Raw genomic sequence first — 20,361 nt, forward strand, 5'->3', positions numbered from 1 at the left:
TTTTCCACTTGTGAAATTACAGGGTTGGAGTCGATGAGCTCTAAACTCTGTTCCAACTCTACCATCTGATGATGTACCAGTTCTTTTTAACTATGTTCCAACTGCTATTAAACATATATTTTGTATTCCAGTCAGTCAGTATTTTTAGCAATATTGTAGGATTCTGCTGCAGGAAAATTGGTCATAATTGGGTACACAATCATAAGTCAGATAAAATTAAGTTTTTTCACTTTACAAAAACAACATGTGATTTGCAAAATAATTTTGGAATAGTTGTAAATAATAAGCTCTGCTTACACATTTAAAATAAAGACATTTTTTAATCCAAGTTTTCAGGAGAAGCAGAGTGTAGAGTGAAATACACATGCATCAAATAACAAAAATATAAATGTTTGTCATAAAAATCATAGCATTTTGGAATACTAAAGGAAAATTCAATGCAATATCCTTATTTTAAAAAATAGGGGACGATTGAACAAAAGTTTACTTACCTGCTCAAGATCACTGGTAGTTAACAAAAGCTGTGTAAAAACATCAATCACGGAATATTTTCCATATTTTTCTCTATTCATATTGTGGGACCACACCTCCTTATTTACCACTGAAGAAAAAAAATCTCAGATGTTCAGTGCTTAAACTGAGGAATATTATTTGAGATAAAAATTAAAGTTATAAAGCAGACTCATTTTCCTCCTGTGTGGACACACCACATTCTAATAGTGTAAATAGTAAATTTGGATGCATTTAAAGTAATCTACCTATGAGTTCCTTAATTTTGCTGAACTTTGAATTGCCACTGAAATAGCATAATAGCAAGCTATTATTTTCTTAAATTAGTTCAGATTTTTATTGTTTTTTCTATAAATAATACTATAATTTTTACAAGTACAGATTGATCTGGCAATAGTATATTTTCTTTTCTTTTTTTAATTGAAGTACAGTTGATTTACAATATTTTCTAATACTGATATTCACTGAAATAGCAGATATGCTTTTATTAGTAAGACTTGACTCTTGTTCCCAATTGTGTTTTTTATTATTCTTTTCGTGTTCTTGTATTAAATATGAAATAACCTCCCTTTGTAGAGTTATCAGTTTAAAGCGATGATTCGAAATTAATTATTAACACAAAGTACTAGTCAGTTTCAAGGCACATCACTTTATTTCTGCCATGGACCCCAGAGCTTGAAGTTAGCAGGGCTCTTTAAAACCAATGCTTCTAGCATTTCATTGACTCACACTAAATCGGTCCCTCGATCACCCAGTTAATTTTAACCTTGACCTCCCACAGCTGTACTGCCATACTCAGTCCAAAAAAACTCCCTGCTTCCACCCTTTCAGCCTCTCATGAAGAAATAGTGGAGAGGAAAAACACTACCCATTCCTTTAAGAAAGATTCCGCCTCCTCTCTCATAAGCAAGCGCCTAATGGTAATTGTGGAGTCTCTATCAGAGTCACACACTTTACTACTCGGCGGCGTTGGGAGAAGCTGCCGCTGCCGCCGGTCTGAGGCTGCAGTGGGTTTCTGTGCAGCACTGCAGAATCCACACCTAGAAGACACGCACGTCTACTGCCCTGGACACAAGAAAGCCTTGCATCCTAAGCGGGTAAGCAAATCTTTTATCCATTTTGTCCAGAAACTGTGGGAAATGGAGTGATCACGGGAAGGATTGCTCATCAGACATGCTTAAAATGGATTATGTTAATTTGTCTTCCTTTGGGGCTGGGGGGGGGGGGGGCTCTAGATCTCTGACAGGCAAACTTCCTGTGCAGTGGAGACTATTGTCTGATATGTACCCCTAATACACTTTTGGGGGGCTATTCATAAACCGGCTAACCTTGATGCGTGCCAAGCTTTTTTTTCATTTTTTGCTTTCCAAATGCAAGAAAACATCTAGCCACTCCCAATATCTCTCTCAAATACTGCAGATATTTTAAAATGCCAAATAAAATGACACGCTAAGCATTTTCTAAATATTTTCTCCCCAAAGCCAGGAAACCTTCCCCACCATCCTTTAGGGGTATTTAAAAACCATGAGGCATGGTTAGATTTTGAGCATATGGGAGATGGTGGTAGACTAAAATTTCTATAGCTTTGGTCCAGTGGAGAGAGAAAGCGAGGATAAATGAATCACAGTTTGTGCCAAGACAAGATTCATTTTCCACACTTCATATGTGGGAAGAGGAAACTACATTTTAATTAGCACATTTTTAGGGAAGAAGGAGGGGATGAAGATGAGGGGGATGGCACAAACTATTTGAGGGGGAAGAGAAGAGTCTGCAGAGGAGGAAGGAAATGAAGTGGACTGTCGCCAATGCCTTGGAAACGAAGGGAGATAAGGGTGGGGAATGAAGTTTGCTGTTGTGTGTTAGGGTGGGGTTGACCCAAGAGACCGTGAATAACCAGAATGTCGCTCAGAGGGTGGGCTTGGGAGTGGATTTGTGCCCGTGCAGGACACGTATGCGGGAGGGATGTGCAAGTCGTGGGTGGGAGAGAAAGGTGTGCGTTGCTGGGAGGTCCATTTCTAGGGTAGGTCTTGTCTGGGCAGCGGGGGGTGGGTGGCCCAGTGTCACCTGTGGATAGATCCACATCCCTGCAAAGTTTACCGGGCCCCGAGTTCATTTTCAAGGCTGGCAGTGCCTTGACTTTTCACCTCCAAGAGATGAGCTCTCATAAGGTCTCAAGGCCAGGGGCCAAATGCGGGGTGAAGACCCTTGAGGCGTACAAGTGGAGCTGATAAGAGAGCCCCTGCCCCTCTGTGGCGATGAGTAGGGGGAAAGAGGCGCCCCCATAGGCAACTATGCTGAGAACACCCAGGCCCCTTCAGTGAGGGGTGTGTGGAGGTTGAACCTTAGCAGTGGCCTCCCGCTGAAGACCCAACAGCCAGTGTAGGCGGCCGAGGTTGACTCTGAAAGCTGTGGCTCAACCTCAGGAGTGTGGCCGGCGGTGGGGGGAGGCGGGGCGCCTTGCTCAGGTTTGGGCGGGCGGCATTTCCAAGGCGCCCTTCCTATCCCTCGTAGTCGAGCTTCCGTCGGGGTCTTTTACTCCTCCGACCCTCCCGCAAGGCACGCAACGGATCGAAGCTGTAGAGCTGGAGGAGGACGCTGAAGAGATGCCAGACAGCTGCCCCGCACCAGGCCATCCCAGAGGCCAGGCCTGTAGGGCCCCGAGGCCGCGGCTTTAGGGACTTGGTGCGGGCGGGAGAAGAGGGGGCCGTAGGGGGCGGTACCAAGGCTCTGGAGGGGCCCGAGGGGCCGCGTTGGGGGCGGGGCCTTGAGGAGGCGGGGTCAGGAACAGCCTGTGATTCCGAGGGGCGGAGCCAGGACGCTCGGGGACCCGAGGGGTGGGACCAGGGGCTTTCGGGGGCCGCGAGGGGCGGGCTTGTGGGGGGTGGAGCCAGAGGAGCCTGGGGGCCTAAGGGCGGAGCCTTAGGGGCGGGGCCAGGGGACGCTTGAGGGGCTCTCTGCCAGTCCCGCCAGAGCGTGAGCCGCCTGCCGGTAACGGTCGCGGGGGCGCGGGGCGGGAGGGGAAAGAGAGGGGTTTAAATTGTATTTTTAAAAACGGAGAGCGAGAGCTAGAAGCATCGCGACCCAGGTGTCGCCGCTTCCTGCCTCTCAGGGCTCGGCGCCCAGGTCCCTCCCTCCTCACGCCCCCTCCCCTTCTGCCCTCCCCTCTGGAGCCGTGCGGCGCTTAAGAGGCGGCGGTGGAGGATCGCGCGGCCGCTGCAGTCCCGGCGGCCGCGGAGAAGGAGGGAGGGAAGCACAAAGCCGGCTGCGCGTTGCGAGGTAATCCTGAGGGGAGAGAAGGCGCGGCCTTGCCGCCGCTTCTCGCGGCGGGGACGGCAGGCGCCCGCGCGGGCTGGGCTGCGGGGACCCTTCCAAGGGGGTCGCGCGGGGGTGGGATTGCGGCGACTTGCAGGGCCGAGGGGACTTTCCTATTGGCTGCCCCTGCGGCCTCAGGTGAACCCTTCTCCCTCCGGGACTGGAACGGGAGCCTTGGGCGAGGAAGGTGGACCTGTAGGGGAGGATCTCCGGGCGCCGCGGGGGTGGGCCCGAGTCTTTCGGGCGTCCTCTGATTTCTCTCAGAGGACGGGGAGTTCTAAAAACCAACAACTGGCCGAAGCTTCGGGATCTGAGGGACCTTAAGCTCTGAAGGTGCGCTCCAGGAGGGTTGGGAGGTTCCCGCGCTTGGAAAAAGGTGGAGGTAAGGGAGGAAGTGTTGGTTTGTTTTCCTCCTTAAAAAAACAAACAAACTTCTGTTACCAAGTTGAGAGTCTTCAACCAAACCTTTCTCCTGTAATCTGTGTCCCCATCCCCCCGACACACACCCCACCCACCCCACCCCTGCAAATGTATACATGTTAGGTTGTGCTTCCTGCTCGGGGTGACAGGCAAGAGTTGGCTGCAGGTCCGGTTAGCTGGTGTTTGGGGGCGTCCAGGCTGTTTGGAAGTATGCTATTATAGCTGAGGCAAGACCACAGAGACAGGTAGAATAAGCTAGGCCTCTAGTAAAATAGCAAGAATGGCCTCAGGTAAACTTTTTGTTGGAGAGAGTTAATTGCAAGTAGGTGCCCGTTTAAAATGGGAGCGTGAGTAAAACCACTAATTTCTTTGGCACATGTGCTGTTGTAATTGACCTGCTGGAGTGGTGTGGAGAGAAATGGAATTTAAATCAACCAAGAGGGTTTGAGTGGGGATTTATATGCAAGTTTGGTGAGGGAGTTGATAAGATTTGGGGGGTAGAAATCAGCTCCATTTGAAAGGTGCGTGAACTTTTTATGTTATGACACTTTAGATGTAGTAGTATGAAATGGTTGCTTTTCTTGGAATGGAGTGCATTGGCACCATGCTGGGTACATCCTACTTTGGGCTTTGGAGGACTTCTAATTAGATTGTTAAAGGGAGTAAAATAAGAATACCTCATAATTTGTCGTTTTTAAATAAGATGTTTGAGTATTTTGTAAAAAAAAAAAAAAGTAATTAAGATATAGGACCCATTCATTTATAGGGTTAAGTTACTTTTGGAGCGTATGTATAAAGTTTGTATATCTAAAAGTCTCCATTGCATTGTAACTGCACTGTAACTCATTTTCCTCTGGTTAAATTAAGCAGATTACCTTTGCAGAGGGAAGACCAGGGGGAAAAAAAAGGCCATTTTTGCTATATTTAAGTGTTCCTTTTCCCAAAGAATTCAGTCTCTGCTTTTAAAACTCTTAGGTGACTGAAAAATGTTGGCAACAGTTGCTTTTAAAGAAAAAAATTGGTATGTCTACTTTGAATGTTAAACATAATTTGAGCTCTTGAGATAGTTGGTTATGAGGCATTCAATAAGTTGCAGCTTTTTTACATATATGTTAGAAGCAAATGTTTGTTGGTAGACATATGACACAGGTGATCATAAGACATCTAGGAACTATTTTGCATGATAGAAAGATTGTATATTCAGAATATGTTTTACATTCTGAAAATGAATGAGAAAATGATATTGCACACTTTGCTATTTCTAACCCCTTTTCAATAATGTTACACCGGTATGAATGCAGGTTCTGCTCAGTGATGTTTAAAGTGTGGATGTGGTCTTTGTAAAACCAGAATGTCTTTTGAGATTAAGAGTACATAGCATCAGCCCACCTCCTACACACAATCCTGAAACCTAAATGCAGGGTAGGGCCCAACCTCTGAGGTTGTGAGCCCTCCTGAAGTAGGTCTCTTGTGCCTGAGTGTTTTTGTTACACTTAAGCCTGTGCAGGTTGTTAGCTATTTAATCTCTGCCATCTCAAAGTAGTTGGTTAGCAGTACTGGGCAGCACTTATGTATGTCATCAGAGTACAAGAAATTTTATTTCTATTCGAGAAAGAAATCATATAAAATTATAAAAACCCAACTCTGAACAAATTGGGTTTGTAAAATGTTGGGAATGATACTATCAGAACCACATGAGTTCTTGTGTGTAAAGTGCTTAGAATATAGTCCTCAGTGTTTTATGTGTTTATCAGCATCACTATAAAGTTACCTTTTTGAAGGTGGTTATATCATGCGACCCAGCAAGTGAAGACTCAGCAAATACTTGTAACAGCCAATATTATTTGCTCTACCTCTGTGCCAGGCACAGACTTTTATATAATTAATCCTCATAACAACCCAGTGCCTAAACAGTCATAAAGGTTTAAGTATTTTGTATAGCTCCTAGGCACAGACTGGCTGGTTCTGAACCCAGAGCCTGATTTGAAAGTGAGTCCGCATAGCCAGTAACCCCTGCTGCTATGAAACTTGGGTAATACCTGCAAATGAATGAAGTGTCTTCACAGGGTCTCCAAGACTGCAACGGTGCGTATGCCTTGTTTAGCAACACCTTCCTGTATTAATATCACCAAGATGTGTTTAAATCTAAAGGGCGGTAACCAATCTGCATTAAGTAGAATCACCTTTTGACTTTGGAAGAGGGTTCTCTTTTCACATGACGGGTGTAGCTCGAATGCTAGAATGTGGGCTGTACTATGTTATCTTTTTAATTACTGAAGATTCAAGTCTTTTTTGTTGTTCTTTAAGCTTGCCAGATGTGTAGGGCCCCAGCTGGTCCAACAGGCTCTTTGTTGATTCTAGTTCTGCACTAAGTCAGTAAGTAGGCTTGATCTTCTGATTATCAACACTGCATCAACCTGAGGTGAATATTAACTTCAGTTTGTTCAAAATTCCACCTGAGTTACCTTTTACAATTAGCTATAAGTGGCTTTTACTTGGTCACTCCCATTCCTCAAGGACCTCTGTGTTGCTGCTTCACCAGTGTCGTTGATAGGTCAAGCTAGTTAATTATAACCTAAATTAGTAGCTGTTTGAAGTAATGTTTAGGATTACTATTGTAGAGATCAAATATGTCCTTTGTTGGCAATTTAGTGAAAGATAATATTAGGGAGCAGTGTTTAAAAATAGCATCCGTTGAATTAAGAAAGCTCAAACTATTGAAAACACAGGTTACTAATATGTTTCTCACACTAAATAAACACTCATTTTTCTGATATTAAAGTTCAGTGCTGTTTCAGATTCCTTTGGAAATATTAAACATGTAGAATTTGAATAGAAAACATTTAAAATGTTTAATCAAGAGTACTTTCTTTTAAACATAAACACCCTATTTGAAATTGAGCAGTTGTAGACTGTGGCTAGTCATTGAGATTCAAAATGGGTGCCCTAGTACTTTATTTCATGTCTTCTTTATCATTTGATCTTGGGGTATGTGCCCCAGTATTTCTAGATGAGATTGTTATGAGGTATTTCAGGTCTTGCTAGTGACTAAATTTTTTTGGCCAAAAGCCAAGACAGTCTCAAATTTTTACTGCAGTGGGTTGTGTATATTAAGAATCCTCTCTAAATCATACAGGTTACCAGTGTTTCATTGACTATGGCTTGAAAGAAAAAGTTTGTTATCCCTTGTATATCCCTTATGTCTAATAAGTTAGATGAATTTGATTAGTTTTTTTTTTTTCTGTCAGTAGCTAGTTAAGGACACACATGTGTAACCATGCTACTTAGAGGATGCTCTTCCTTTCAGGTTAATTACAAAATGATTCACCTGGCATTCATGTAGTGATTATTTGAATATCAACTGCATGCATAGAGCAGTTTTAACTGAAATTAACTGAAAGTTTAAAGTGTTAGAGAAAAAGACTTCTGTGGGTATTTTGTTTCATGTGTATTTTAACGTTGATCTCTTATTATGTGGACTAATCACAAATCAAGCTCAAAAGTAAGTTAATTACACAATTGAAAACATACTTGAACATTAAAGTACCATTTAACTTACTGTCAAGTCTTAGACGATAGCATAGATAATAAGAATCAGAGTCTCTTGTTTTCTTTAAATTATTTTCTTCTGTATCTTTGAAAAGCTGCATTAATAGTAGCTTTCAGGTTTCTAGGACATGACTTACTACACTGAAGGAGCAATTTAAAAGAGTATCCTAGAAACCTTAAAGAATAAATGTGGCTTTCATAATTGTCTAGCATAACTTAAAAAGTAGTTGCATGATCACCAAAAAGTATAGAAATGGATGAACTCATCCTTGATGTTTAAAGTCTTTTTGTTTTTGTAAATTTCCTTCTTAGGAAGATTGTATAGACTGGTTTTTAACTATGCCAGAGCTGACTTATTATTATAAAATATGTTCGCTAAGTCGCGTCAGTTGTGTCCAACTCTGTGTGACCCTATGAACTGCAGCCCGCCAGGCTCCTTTGTCCATGGGATTCTCCAGGCAAGAAGACTGGAGTGGGTTGCCATTTCCTTCTCCAATAAAATGTGTTTAGTCTTTGACATATAGTTATATCTTTATAATGAGGTGAGATCTGAGTTGATTTTACCTAATGTTAGGTTGATCTGTCTCACCACCGTATATACTTTACAGTTACTTGTTTTAAAAGTTGGTTTTAGTTAAAGCTTAATTGGAAATGGTAAGACTCCCTGATATAAAATGAACTTTGAAACCTCTTATTTTAAATTGCCTGAAACTGAACCTGAGGATATTGGTATATAGCAGTACATTAACTAGCATTTAAGATTGCTACTGACTCAAACAAGACTAGAGTTTGAAGACTGGGTTATGAAGCTCACTTTTTCTGCCATAGACATACTGACCTCTATAAGATTAAAAACTTCCCACAACCAGCCGGCCAAGGGGTGAAACACGTTTTAGAAACATAAGGGCAGTAATAACAACTTACATTCTTAAAACCAGTGTTTCAAGAAGCACACTGTATATATTAATAAAACAATTTTCAAAATTTAATCCTCACAATGTTCATTAAGGGAAGTAATATGAAAACTTAACTCTAAGTAACATACATGGAATTCTTACTTTATTCTTTTTGCTAATTCTTATACCTCTTTGAATTTGTTTTTGTAATTTTTCACTCCCCCATCCCCCACCAAAGAAGGGTTTACTTAGGATGGAAGAGGAAGGGAAGGTGCAGGTGTGAGTTCAAGAGCCTGTTTAATTCAGCTCCCAGGGCTATTGTTGGTTGCTTGCTAGGGGAGCTGGAATTTCAGCAATGTAGAAAGCAGTCAGGTTGGAGCAGTGCTGAGTTTTATCAGTATCTTGGGGACTTAGTTGTGCCTTTAATTTGTCACCGTCAGCAATGTTTCTGTGAAGTTCTTCCACAGTGGCTCAGCTCATCCTGTGTGAGAACAGCATTTCCTTTCTCTTTTCCATACAATATTCTTGTCCTGTCATCTTTTGATCTACTGGAATGACTCCATGCCGTAGCAAAGAGATAGGTTTCCTCAGTATCCTCGTGGAGAAGGTAATTAGGCTTATTTGGTACATCTACAGAAGTATATTTTGGGATCAAGGCCTCCCTGGGGATCCCTTTTTTAATCCTTCAGAAATTAGAGCCAGCAACTGTTAGCTGCATTGTTACCTCTAATCTCATTTGTCTTATTAGTACACAAGGAAAAGATTCTGTAAGGTCAGCCTTTTATTATCTGAGGAAGTGTTTGGGAAGGGTGATGATGGTCAGAGCTCAAGTGGAGTTCTGAATGGGCTTAGGTGCATAGGGTGAAAGTGGACAGGGGAAAGAGATGGTTACTGAAATTGATATGTTTTTGCCATTTCTTGTCCCCACTCTCAGTGCTTTTGTTTTTTTCCTTTTTAAAATCTGAAAACCGTGTTGCTTTTACCGTGCCTTTCTCCTTTGACTTTTTTGCCAGGACTGAGTTTTAGCTCAAGTAGAAAAGGTGGAATTTTTAAGGGGATTGCTGAAAAGTTTGGCTTTCACCTGGAGGTTGCACTAAAAAGAATTTCCTGCTATTTCTGTCCATAACTGTATGCTTTTTAATTAAAAAAGTCTCTGAAACAGAAGTGTGGGAAACCTTACTTATCATTAATAACTGAGAACTATTATGTATTAAAGTAAAAGACAGATTAATGAATCAGAAATATGTATTTGTTTTTTGGAAAACTAGATGTACAGCAATTTTGTATTAGGATGTTTGATTCTTTTTAAGTGGGTATCAAAAATTATATGAATTTTTTCAACCAAAAATGTTGAAAGTAATATGAAAGTAATACATCTTTCATTAGTCTTAGTGAATGTTGATAATGACAAAATCAGTTTTCCGAACACTGTGCTATCTTGAATACCTTAGTGAGATTTGATAGACAAGATTTGATCAGTAGCCACTGAAAGGCCGCTACCTTTCAGTGGAAGGAACATTTTATACCTGTATTAGGGAAGGAACATTTTATACCTGAATAAAAAAGTATAGAAAAGGCTCTGAGAAGCCGATTACTTGGTAATCACTTGTTAGGTGATTTTATTAATATTGTGTTTGATGTTTTATAATCTGAATTTCCCTGGGCTCTTTAAAAGTGTCTGGTTGGACCATCAACTTTTGATGAATGAGTTTCTGGAGGGATTGTGACGGCCAGTTAGGAGCTTTGAAGAGAGAATCTCTGCTTTGTATCACACCTGAATGTCACAGAACATGCTTCTTGGCGCTTGTGTAGTTGGGGCTCAAAGGGAAGAGTGCCATCTACTGAAGGAATGGCCAGCATCAAGTTGAGCAACCCCAAGTTTTTGTTGCAGAACTTTCAACTGGCTCCTCGAGAAACCAGACTCAGCTTCATCAAAGAATTTGACAGGATCTTAACACCAAGTGGAATTGTTGCTTGCTTAATTTTAATTATGCTTGCCAGCAGGAGGCCTGAACACATGATGAACTAATTCACTGCCTGTTGAAATGCATGGGGAAAGAAGAAACTTGAAAAAGTTGCTGAGATGTCATCTTAAAAAATAGTCTAGCAACAGTTAAATCATTGTTAAATTAAAAATGGTAAAGAATTGTTTTAGTGAGGCATGTTTCATTTGTGGCACTGGTTATTGATGGCTCCTGCAGACAATAATGCTGTTGTTTAAAATTTGGGCTTCAGATCTTCAGTCATTTGTTTAACTGGAGGTAAGGGTTTTAAAAGTATTTGAATAATTTGGTTAGTTTTTCTCTCTTGCCTTTCTCTTTGTCTCTGGTTCTAAGGCAGAGTCCTGCTTGAGTGAACTCAGTGTTTCGAAGTGGATTTTGTTGCTGTTTTAGCTTACTCAAGTGGCCTCCTGTTTTGTCTTTTGTCATGTGTTCCCTCGCTTCCAGAAACTGCTTGTGTTCATAGCCAAGGGTAGAACTTGAGGTAGTAGAACCAGGTATAGGTCAGGGGTGGAGGTTTATGATACCTGGGACAGACCTGTCAGAGCCAAACAAGAGGGAATTGGAAGGAAGCTTTGAAATTGTTATGATAAGAAGGATATCTTTGTTATGTATCTATTATATATAATTACTTAATCAGTAACCACTTTTCTCAGCCCTTAAAACCTGCCAAGGATCCTGTTAAGCACTTTACATAAATTATCTGAAGTTGAGTTAAGTAACTTGCCCAAGATCGTACAGTTAATAAGTGACAGAGCCAAGACTTGAGCCCAGGGCTAATTCCTTTAAATGCTCTGCTCACCTGCTATTTATTTAAGCTCATTCTTATTGGTAACTGTACAAAAGACTAGAACTGAGATTACAATGATATTTCTACCTTTGCTGCAAAAATTGGTGGTTTTTGCTTGTTTGTTTGAAGAAGGTGGTAAAATGGGTAAATAGGATTGAGATTTCAGTAGAATCAGGAAATACATGAGAGATGGACTTTCAGATATTTGGCTTGTCTATAATGTTCATTTTTTTGTTCCTTTTGCTATAATATTAAAACCACAAGAAGTTCATTATTGAAGCATTGAAGTGAATTGTTTCACGTTGCTAAAAATCTGCTGCTTCTTGGAAAGAAAGATTGAGTTAATGAAGGATTTTATGTTCGATTTGGGAGAGGGAGTGGGATGGGGATAGGTAGGGATTTGTTAGTCTTTCTGTATTTTCAGTTCAGTCACTCAGTTGTGTCCAACTCTTTACGACCCCATGGACTGCAGCATGCCAGGCTTCCCTGTCCGTCACCAACTCCTGGAGCTTGCTCAAACTCATGTCCGTTGAGTCAGTGATGCCATCCAACCATCTCATCCTCTGTCGTCCCCTTCTCCTGCCTTCAGTCTTTCCCAGCATCAGAGTCTTTTCAAATGAGTCAGTTCTTTGCATCACATGGCCAAAGTATTGGAGTTTCAGCTTCAGCATCAGTCCTTCTGTGTTTTGCTCGCTCCTAAATAGTTTTAGGTTGTAGTACTTTTTGATACGGCAATAGTATTGCATGTCCACAGCACAATGAAGTTCAACCATGTGCAGTCTGAGGTCCTGGGGTAACCTCAACTTCTTGTGCACATCAGGTAAGCTCTGTAGACCAGCTAAGTACCATCTTACATACCATTGTGTAGTTAGACTTTTGAATGCATGTATTCTCTGTTAAAAGATATTTAACACCTGACTAATATTGAGTATGTTTTTGGTATACAAAATATATTTTAACTTTAAAATATGTTTTGACCTTAAAAGGCATCCTTATTACTTTAAAAGCATGGGAATCATTATTTTGGTATAATACAAAGCTTCTAAAATTACAGTTCAGTGATGGTTGTGCTGTGTATTCTAAAATCCAATTGCTCTTTTAGAATTTCTGACTCTTGCCCTTCATATGTAGAAAGAGTACGCTTTATTGTCTGGAAAATCCCCTTAGGAATATCAATTATGTAACTCTTTGAGATTCTGACTCTTTATCCAGTCAAGCATAAAAAAAAAGCCAGCAACAACTAAGATGACTGTACAAAAGATGTTACTTGCCAGTGTGTGATGAATGCTACAAGTACAGATAACAAATGCTATAGGTCATCTGATCAAGAAAAGAGCACCAATGGATAGAACAGTCAGAGAAAGGTCCTCAGGAAAGAAGAATAAGGGTGGTCCTTAGTTTCACTCGATGCAGACCATGGAAAGGGTTTTGGTAAGAAATTTTTGACCATGAAAAGAGTAATCCTTTGGGACTTCCCTGGTGGCCCAATGGCTAAGACTCCATGCTCCTAAAGCAGGGAGCCTAGATTTGATCCCTGGTCAGGGAACTGGATCCCACATGCCATAGCTAAGATCCTGCGTGCGGCAGCTAAGACCTGGTGCAGCCAAATAAATAAATATTTTAAAAAATAGTAATCCTTTTTCCTGTAGCATGCTAGAGATAGTTTATAATCATGGTTCACAATCTCATCTCACTGTAAGGCACTTGAAGGCTATCACATACTCTATCAGAAACAGTGCCAAGGACACACTGCCGAGGAAGTGTGTTAGAATATTGCAGGGCAAGGAGGAGAGGGTGGCAGGCGTGGTGAAAATCAGGTGTCTTTTAAAAATTGTTCCCTCTGGACCTCATGTGAAAAATGAAAATGATTGATTCATAGAAACATCTTTATACTGCTGTTTGAAGCCAGTAATGCTTAGGAAAGTTGGTACTTGCAAAAAGACTTTAGAAGTCTTCATCATTCCCAACACTGAACAATGAAAGCCTCCTTTGGGGAGAAGGTGTATATTTTTCTTAAATCTAAATTCATCCATCATTTAGTTTGCTTGCTGAATACTGGAGTATAGTTTGCTGATGGCTCTGTTGTTACTTTTGAATCTAACATGTGGATAGATGGAGTTGTTGATATTATGAGATATAATAATTTTGACTTAATTTTTGACTATCTTGTTTTGGATACTAGAGAATTTGTTCCAATTGTCTGAATTCTCTTAGATTTAGTAACATTTATCACTTACTATTTGAAAAATATTTAGTATAATTAACTATTCAAGTTATTTTGGGCAAGTCACTGTTTCTTTTTCACTGTAGTTTTTTTAAAATAAAATATGTGAGGGGTTGAGATCATTTTAAGATCCATTTTGGTTTGAAGAAGCTGTGATTGTAGTTCTTAGAAAGGTGAGTTTACCAATTAGTGGTTTAGTTGAAAGGTGGCTAAGAAACATGATTGTACTGGGTGAAGATCCTGGGACTAGGTCTGATAGAAGGCTAAGACAGCCCCTTGTCTCTTTGTGTATGTGGTAGCTGAGAAAAGGACATCATCATTCTAGGAATTTATCCATTCTCAGAGTTTCTTTCAGTTCTTCAGAAGCTAAGGGCCCTTATCAATGGACAGTGGATAGATCCTCTTTGAAAACAATGAAATAGGCAAGGATAGTAACTTTTCCTAAAGCCAACTAGGCTTTAGGAAACACTAAACTTTTGTTTTAACTAGAAACATTCCCCCCCCCCTTTTTTTTTTAAGAAATGTACTTTCCTTTCCCATCACAACTTTATTATGTTTTGGTATATTAGTTCCTCATAAATATTTCCCTGACCTCTCTTTAGCTTTTCTGAGCACCTTTATGCTTCCTTTTGCTTGTTCATTTATGCATTCAGCAAATAGTTATTGAGCACTTACTATGTGCTAGACCCTCTTCTAAGTGCTGGGAATACAGCAGTGAGCAAAACAGATAAACTCTCTTGTCCTAAAGGAGTTTATATTCTTGGGGGTAAAGAAAAATAAATAAGTAAAATATATATTGTGTTGATATAAATATTTTGGAGAAATATAGAAGGGAGAAGGGAGATAAAGGAAGTGTTTGGGGGCAATGACAAATTTAAGTGACCAGGTGAAGTCCTTACTAAGAAGCTGACGTGTATACAAAGACCTAAAGAAGGTAAGGGAGTGGATACAATCAGTACTCTGTCTGTGGGTTCTGCAACTGCAGATTAAATCAACCACGGACCAAAAATATTTGGGAAAAACAATTCCAGAAAGTTCCAAAAAACAAAACTTGAATTTGCTGTTTGTCAGGGCTTCCCTCCCTGGTGGCACAGATGGTAAAGAATCTTCAGATGGCAATGCAGGAGACCTGGGTTCAATCCCTGCGTTCGGAAAATCCCCTGGAGAAGGAAATGGCAACCCATTCCAGTCTTATTGCCTGGAGAATCCCATGGACAGAGGAGCCTTGTTCAGGGGGTTGCAAAGAGTCAGACAGGAGTGAGTGAGTAACAACTTTCACTTTCAGAGCCTATTTACATAGAATTTACATAGTATTTATAACTATTTACATAGCATTTACATTTAATTAGGTATTATAAGTAATCTAGAGATGATTTAAAGTATATAGGAGGATGTGCTGGGCTATATGCAAATATCAGGCCATTTTATTTAAAGGACTTGAGCATCCACAGATTTTGGTATCACCAGGATCCTGGAACAAATCCCCCTTGAGTACCAAGAGGACTGTGGATGATACCAAGGGGAAGGTCATGGCAGGCAGAGGGAATGCCAGGCAAATGCCTTGAGACCCAAGGGTCTGGTATGGCTGAAACAAAATGGGGGATGGATGTTGGGAAGCCACTGATAACTGTTAGAAGTGGGACATAATCTGACATATATTTTACTAGGATTGTTTTGGTTGTGTTTTGACACTCGATCATACTGGTACAATAATGTTGGTGAGAAATTGCTCCGGTAGAGGTGGTGAGATTTGAGTGGATTCTGAATATAGTATCTAGACAATAGAACCAATAGGGTTTACTGACTGGGATGTGAAGTATACGTGAGAGAAAGAAGTCAAACTTGGCACCAAGGTTTGGGATGTAGGCAGAAGTTTGCAAGAGGAATAATTTTGGCCAGGAGGAATAATTTGAGGGAGGAGAAAAGAGTAGAAATTTAGAGGCATAGGAAGTTTGAAATGTCTGTGAGAGATGTTGGAGTAGACGAGTCTGTGAATGGAGATCAGTGCATAGTTATTGACTGACCGTATAAAATTAGGAGTTATTTTCCTCTTTTATTTAAAATATTTGGATATTTAATCCCTTTGATGACTAGACTTTTCTGTAGTAAGGGTTTGATGTGTTGTTATACATCTTTATTCTTTGAAGGGGTTCAATCTGTTGAGCTATTTCGAATCCTGAAAGATGACGCTGTGAAAGTGCTGCACTCAATATGCCAGCACATTTGGAAAACTCAGCAGTGGCCACAGGACTGGAAAAAGTCAGTTTTCATTCCAATCCCAAAGAAAGCCAATGCCAAAGAATTCTCAAACTACCACATAAATTGCACTCATCTCACACGCTAGTAAAGTAATGCTCAAAATTCTCCAAGCCAGGCTTCAGCAGTATGTGAACCATGAACTTCCTGATGTTCAAGCTGGTTTTAGAAAAGGCAGAGGAACCAGAGATCAAATTGCCAACATCTGGTGGATCATGGAAAAAGCAAGAGAGTTCCAGAAAAACCTCTATTTCTGCTTTATTGACTATGCCAAAGCCTTTGACTGTGTGGATCACAATAAACTGTGGAAAATTCTGGAAGAGATAGGAATACCAGACCACCTGACCTGCCTCTTGAGAAACCTTTATGCAGGTCAGGAAGCTACAGTTAGAACTGGACATGGAGAAACAGACTGGTTCCAAATCGGGAAAAGAATACGTCAAGGCTGCATATTGTCACCCTGCTTATTTAACTTCTATGCAGAGTACATCGTGAGACATGCTGGGCTGGAAGAAGCACAAGCTGGGATCAAGATTGCCGGGAGGACTATCAGTAACCTCAGATATGCAGATGACACCACCCTTATGGCAGAAAGTGAAGAGCTAAAAAGCCTCTTGATGAAAGTGAAAGAGGGGAGTGAAAAAGTTGGCTTAAAGCTCAACATTCAGAAAAAGAAGATCATGGCATCTGGTCCCATCACTTCATAGGAAATAGATGGAGAAGCAGTGGAAAGAGTGTCAGGCTTTATTTTTGGGGGCTCCAAAATCACTGCAGATGGTGATTGCAGCCATGAAATTAAAAGACAGTTACTCCTTGGAAGGAAAGTTATGACCAACCTAGGTAGCATATTGAAAAGCAGAGACATTACTTTGCCAACGAAGGTCCATCTGGTCAAGGCTATGGTTTTTCCTGTGGTCATGTATGGATGTGAGAGTTGGACTGTGAAGAAAGCTGAGCATCGAAGAATTGATGCTTTTGAACTGTGGTGTTGGAGAAGATTCTTGAGAGTCCCTTGGACTGCAAGGAGATCCAACCAGTCCATTCTAAAGGAGATCAGTCCTGGGTGTTCATTGGAAGGACTGATGTAAAGCTGAAACTCCAGTACTTTGGCCACCTCATGTGAAGAGTTGACTCATTGGAAATGACCCTGATGCTGGGAGGGATTGGGGGCAGGAGGAAAACGGGACGACAGAGGATAAGATGGCTGGATGGCATCACCCACTCGATGGACATGAGTTTGAATAAACTCCGGGAGTTGGTGATGGACAGGGAAGCCTGGCGTGCTGTGATTCCTGGGGTCGCAAAGAGTCGGACACAACTGAGCGACTGAACTGAATCTGTCTTATAAAACCTTGGCTTTGCTCTAAGGACCCTGAATCCCAAAGGAAATCTTTTCCTCCAGGGTAGAACAATTTACTTATAAACAAAATGAGAAAATAAAAACTGTTGTTACCGCCCTTAAAAACATGTATGTGAATGTAAAATGAACAGTTTGTTCCTCCAAAAGTTAATATGGTTTAATGGTTAAAAATAGTAACATATAGGTTCCATTATATCCCAGCGGTTCTGTGTCTACATTATATACTTAATTGAAAACACATGTTCCCACAAAAACTTGTACACTGATGTTCATGGCAGCATTAACTCATAATAGCCAAGAAGTGGAAACAGCCTAAATGTCTGTCAGCTGAATGGCTAAATAAACATGGTACATCCACACAAAGGAATATTATTTGGTCATAAAAGGGAATGAAATGTGTCTACTACATCGGTGAACCTTGAAAACGTTATGCTAAGTGAAAGAATCCAGACACAAAGATGCCACATATTGTATGGTTCCATTTGGTGTGAAATGTGCAAAATAGGCATGTCCATGGTGACTGAAAGCTAATTGATTAGTGGTTGCCAGGAGATGAGGATAAGGGAAATAGTGAGTATTTGCTTAATGGGTACTGGGTTTCCCTTTGGGGTGATGAAAAAGTTCTAGATCAGAGTGTTGATGATTGCACAACATTGTGAATATGCTAAAAACCACTGAATCGTGCAGTTTGAAAAATAGTGAATTTTATGGTATGTGAGGGGCTTCCTAGGTGGCTCAGTAGTGAAGAATTCCCTGGCTAATGCAGGAGACTCCAGAGACCCAAGTTCGATCCCTGGGTCGGGAAGATCCCCTGGAGGAGAAAATGGCAACCTACTCCAGTATTTTTGCCTGGAGAATTCCATGGGCAGAGGAGCCTGGCAGGCCACACAGTCCATGAGATTGCAAAGAGTTGGACACGACTTACAGACTGCACAACGACAACAGCATATTGTCCCTTTTGCAGTAATAATTTATATTATGGTGTGTGAAATATATCTCTATTTTTGAAGAAAGATACTAGGAAACAAGTGTGCATTCATATGTACACAAGAATAACTGAAAAAAACTTACATAGATCTTAACTTCCAAAATCAAACTAGTTTCCCCAGTTGATGAAGCAGGAATTATCATGCTAAACTTGGTTTAGTTTGGTTTGCTTAAAGAGGCAGAGTGAAAATACTTAGATCATTGAGGTGGAAATCAGGAAGCAGTTTGTGATCCTGTCTTTGGCAAGTCATGGATGAATCTAAATGTTTTTAAATGCCCAGTTTCATGGAGATGACCTAGATAAGCAAAAGAAGGCTCTGTAATAATCAGTTTTGTGGGCTTCAGAAAGCAGGAACTCATTTATAAATAACTTTATTAGGTCTTAAGTCAGTAAGATGGCGCATTTTTTTCTCCATACCTATAATTGAAAACTGTGGCAAACTCAATTCCCAGTAATTTTTTTAGCCAACCCAAGATATTTACCTTCTTAAAAATATTATTACCATCAAAGAGTTGCCTGTTCAGGAAGTACATGAAAGGATTGTCTTCTTTAACTTTGATGTACCACCCACCCTAATTTTTTTTTAAATTAAGATATAATTCACATACCATAAAATTCACCCCCTAATTTATTAGCAACATACATATACACATATATATTTTCATGACCTTTCCTGGTGGCTCAGCAGTAAAGAATCTGCCTGCCAATGCAGAAGACTCAGGTTCGATTTCTGGGTTGGGATCTCCCTGGAGCAGGAAATGGCAACTCATTCCAGTGTTCTTGCCCGGGCAATCCCATGGACAGAGGAGCCTGGCAGACTACAACCATGTCTCAAGAGTCACACAGGAATGACTTAGTTCTAAACAAAAGCAACAATATATGTATTCATATATTCCTCTATTAGAATAATATTTTCGGTGGCTTACGTTTTCAGCCTCTTAAGGAAAGCATATGTGAACCAGACAAGAGCTATAGTGGGGAAAATAGATTCTTATGTAACTGACTCCAACACCAGCCTGAGAGCAGTACTATCGCAACATTTGTTGGAAGTGCAGATGGGCACAGAAAAGGGAAATGTTTATCCCAGTGGAGAGCAGTAATTCACAGAGGAGATGACATTTGAGTTGAGCTTTAGAAGATCTCTTAAATGTTGAAGACGAGAGTAAATTACTGACTGAAATAATAGGCTATGCCATGGGCATGTGGGTCTGTGGATGGATGTGGTGGAAGAGAAAATAGGAAAGATAAGGTGGAGAGCACTAGGTCATGAAGGCCTTGGGTGCTATTTTAAGAAATTAAGGTTTTATTCTGTGGCACTTATTTTAGCTAATGAGAGGCATAATCAGATGTGTCTGAGATTTGGTGTTGTGAAGAATGGGGTGATAAAGAGTGTTGGCAGAGAGACAAGTTAGAAGGCATTTAGAGACAAGCAAATGAACTAAGGCAGTGGCTTTGAAATAGGAAGGGAGGAATGGGACATTTTGGACACAGAAATCCATACAACTTGCTGAACTATGAGGATGTTGAGGGAACATTTGATCACCAGGTGTAGAAATTTAAATGTTGTATTTTACTCCATTTCTGATACTCTGATTTATGACAGAGGGAAAATACACTTGTTAAGCTGGAATTTAGGTAGATTCAGCAAGGCTTGAATGTATCTTGTCCTTACTATACATAAAAGACTTTGGAAATGTGACTGTTTCATAATCGTCTTTAATTTTCAGTGCATGTCAGTGATCAGTCAATTTCCCAGTCTTTGGCGATGTTTTCATTTGTGCATTTGGAAATGGTTGAATAATCATCATTTTGGCAAAAGAATAGTATTTTTGTTTCCAAATGAAACTGCCTTCCTATGCTGTGCTTTTGTGTTTGATTTTATACTTCTGTGTAGTGGAATAATAAAAAAGAACTGAAAGTGGTATTGGGCATTGCAATATCAAGTACTGTATGCTGTCATTACAGGAAGTAATTGTGCCATCTTGAATTTCCCCCTTATTTCATTTAGTGGTTTATCTTGTAACTTATAAAATAACACATGGTAAACACCTGTAAG

General features: G+C 40.5%; 1 protein-coding gene across 1 annotated transcript in view; it reads left to right on the top strand.

Annotated features, from left to right (window-relative positions):
- The first annotated feature begins 1,477 nt into the window (after positions 1–1,477).
- Positions 1,478–20,361, top strand: part of ADD3 (adducin 3) — a 126,746-nt gene continuing 107,862 nt past the window's right edge. The window contains exon 1 of the mRNA XM_052660784.1: positions 1,478–1,607. The gene's annotated coding sequence lies outside the window, so the exon portion shown is untranslated. The remainder of the gene's footprint in view (positions 1,608–20,361) is intronic.

The sequence above is a fragment of the Budorcas taxicolor genome, chromosome 23 (genome assembly GCF_023091745.1).
Source record: "Budorcas taxicolor isolate Tak-1 chromosome 23, Takin1.1, whole genome shotgun sequence".
Taxonomy (NCBI): domain Eukaryota; kingdom Metazoa; phylum Chordata; class Mammalia; order Artiodactyla; family Bovidae; genus Budorcas; species Budorcas taxicolor.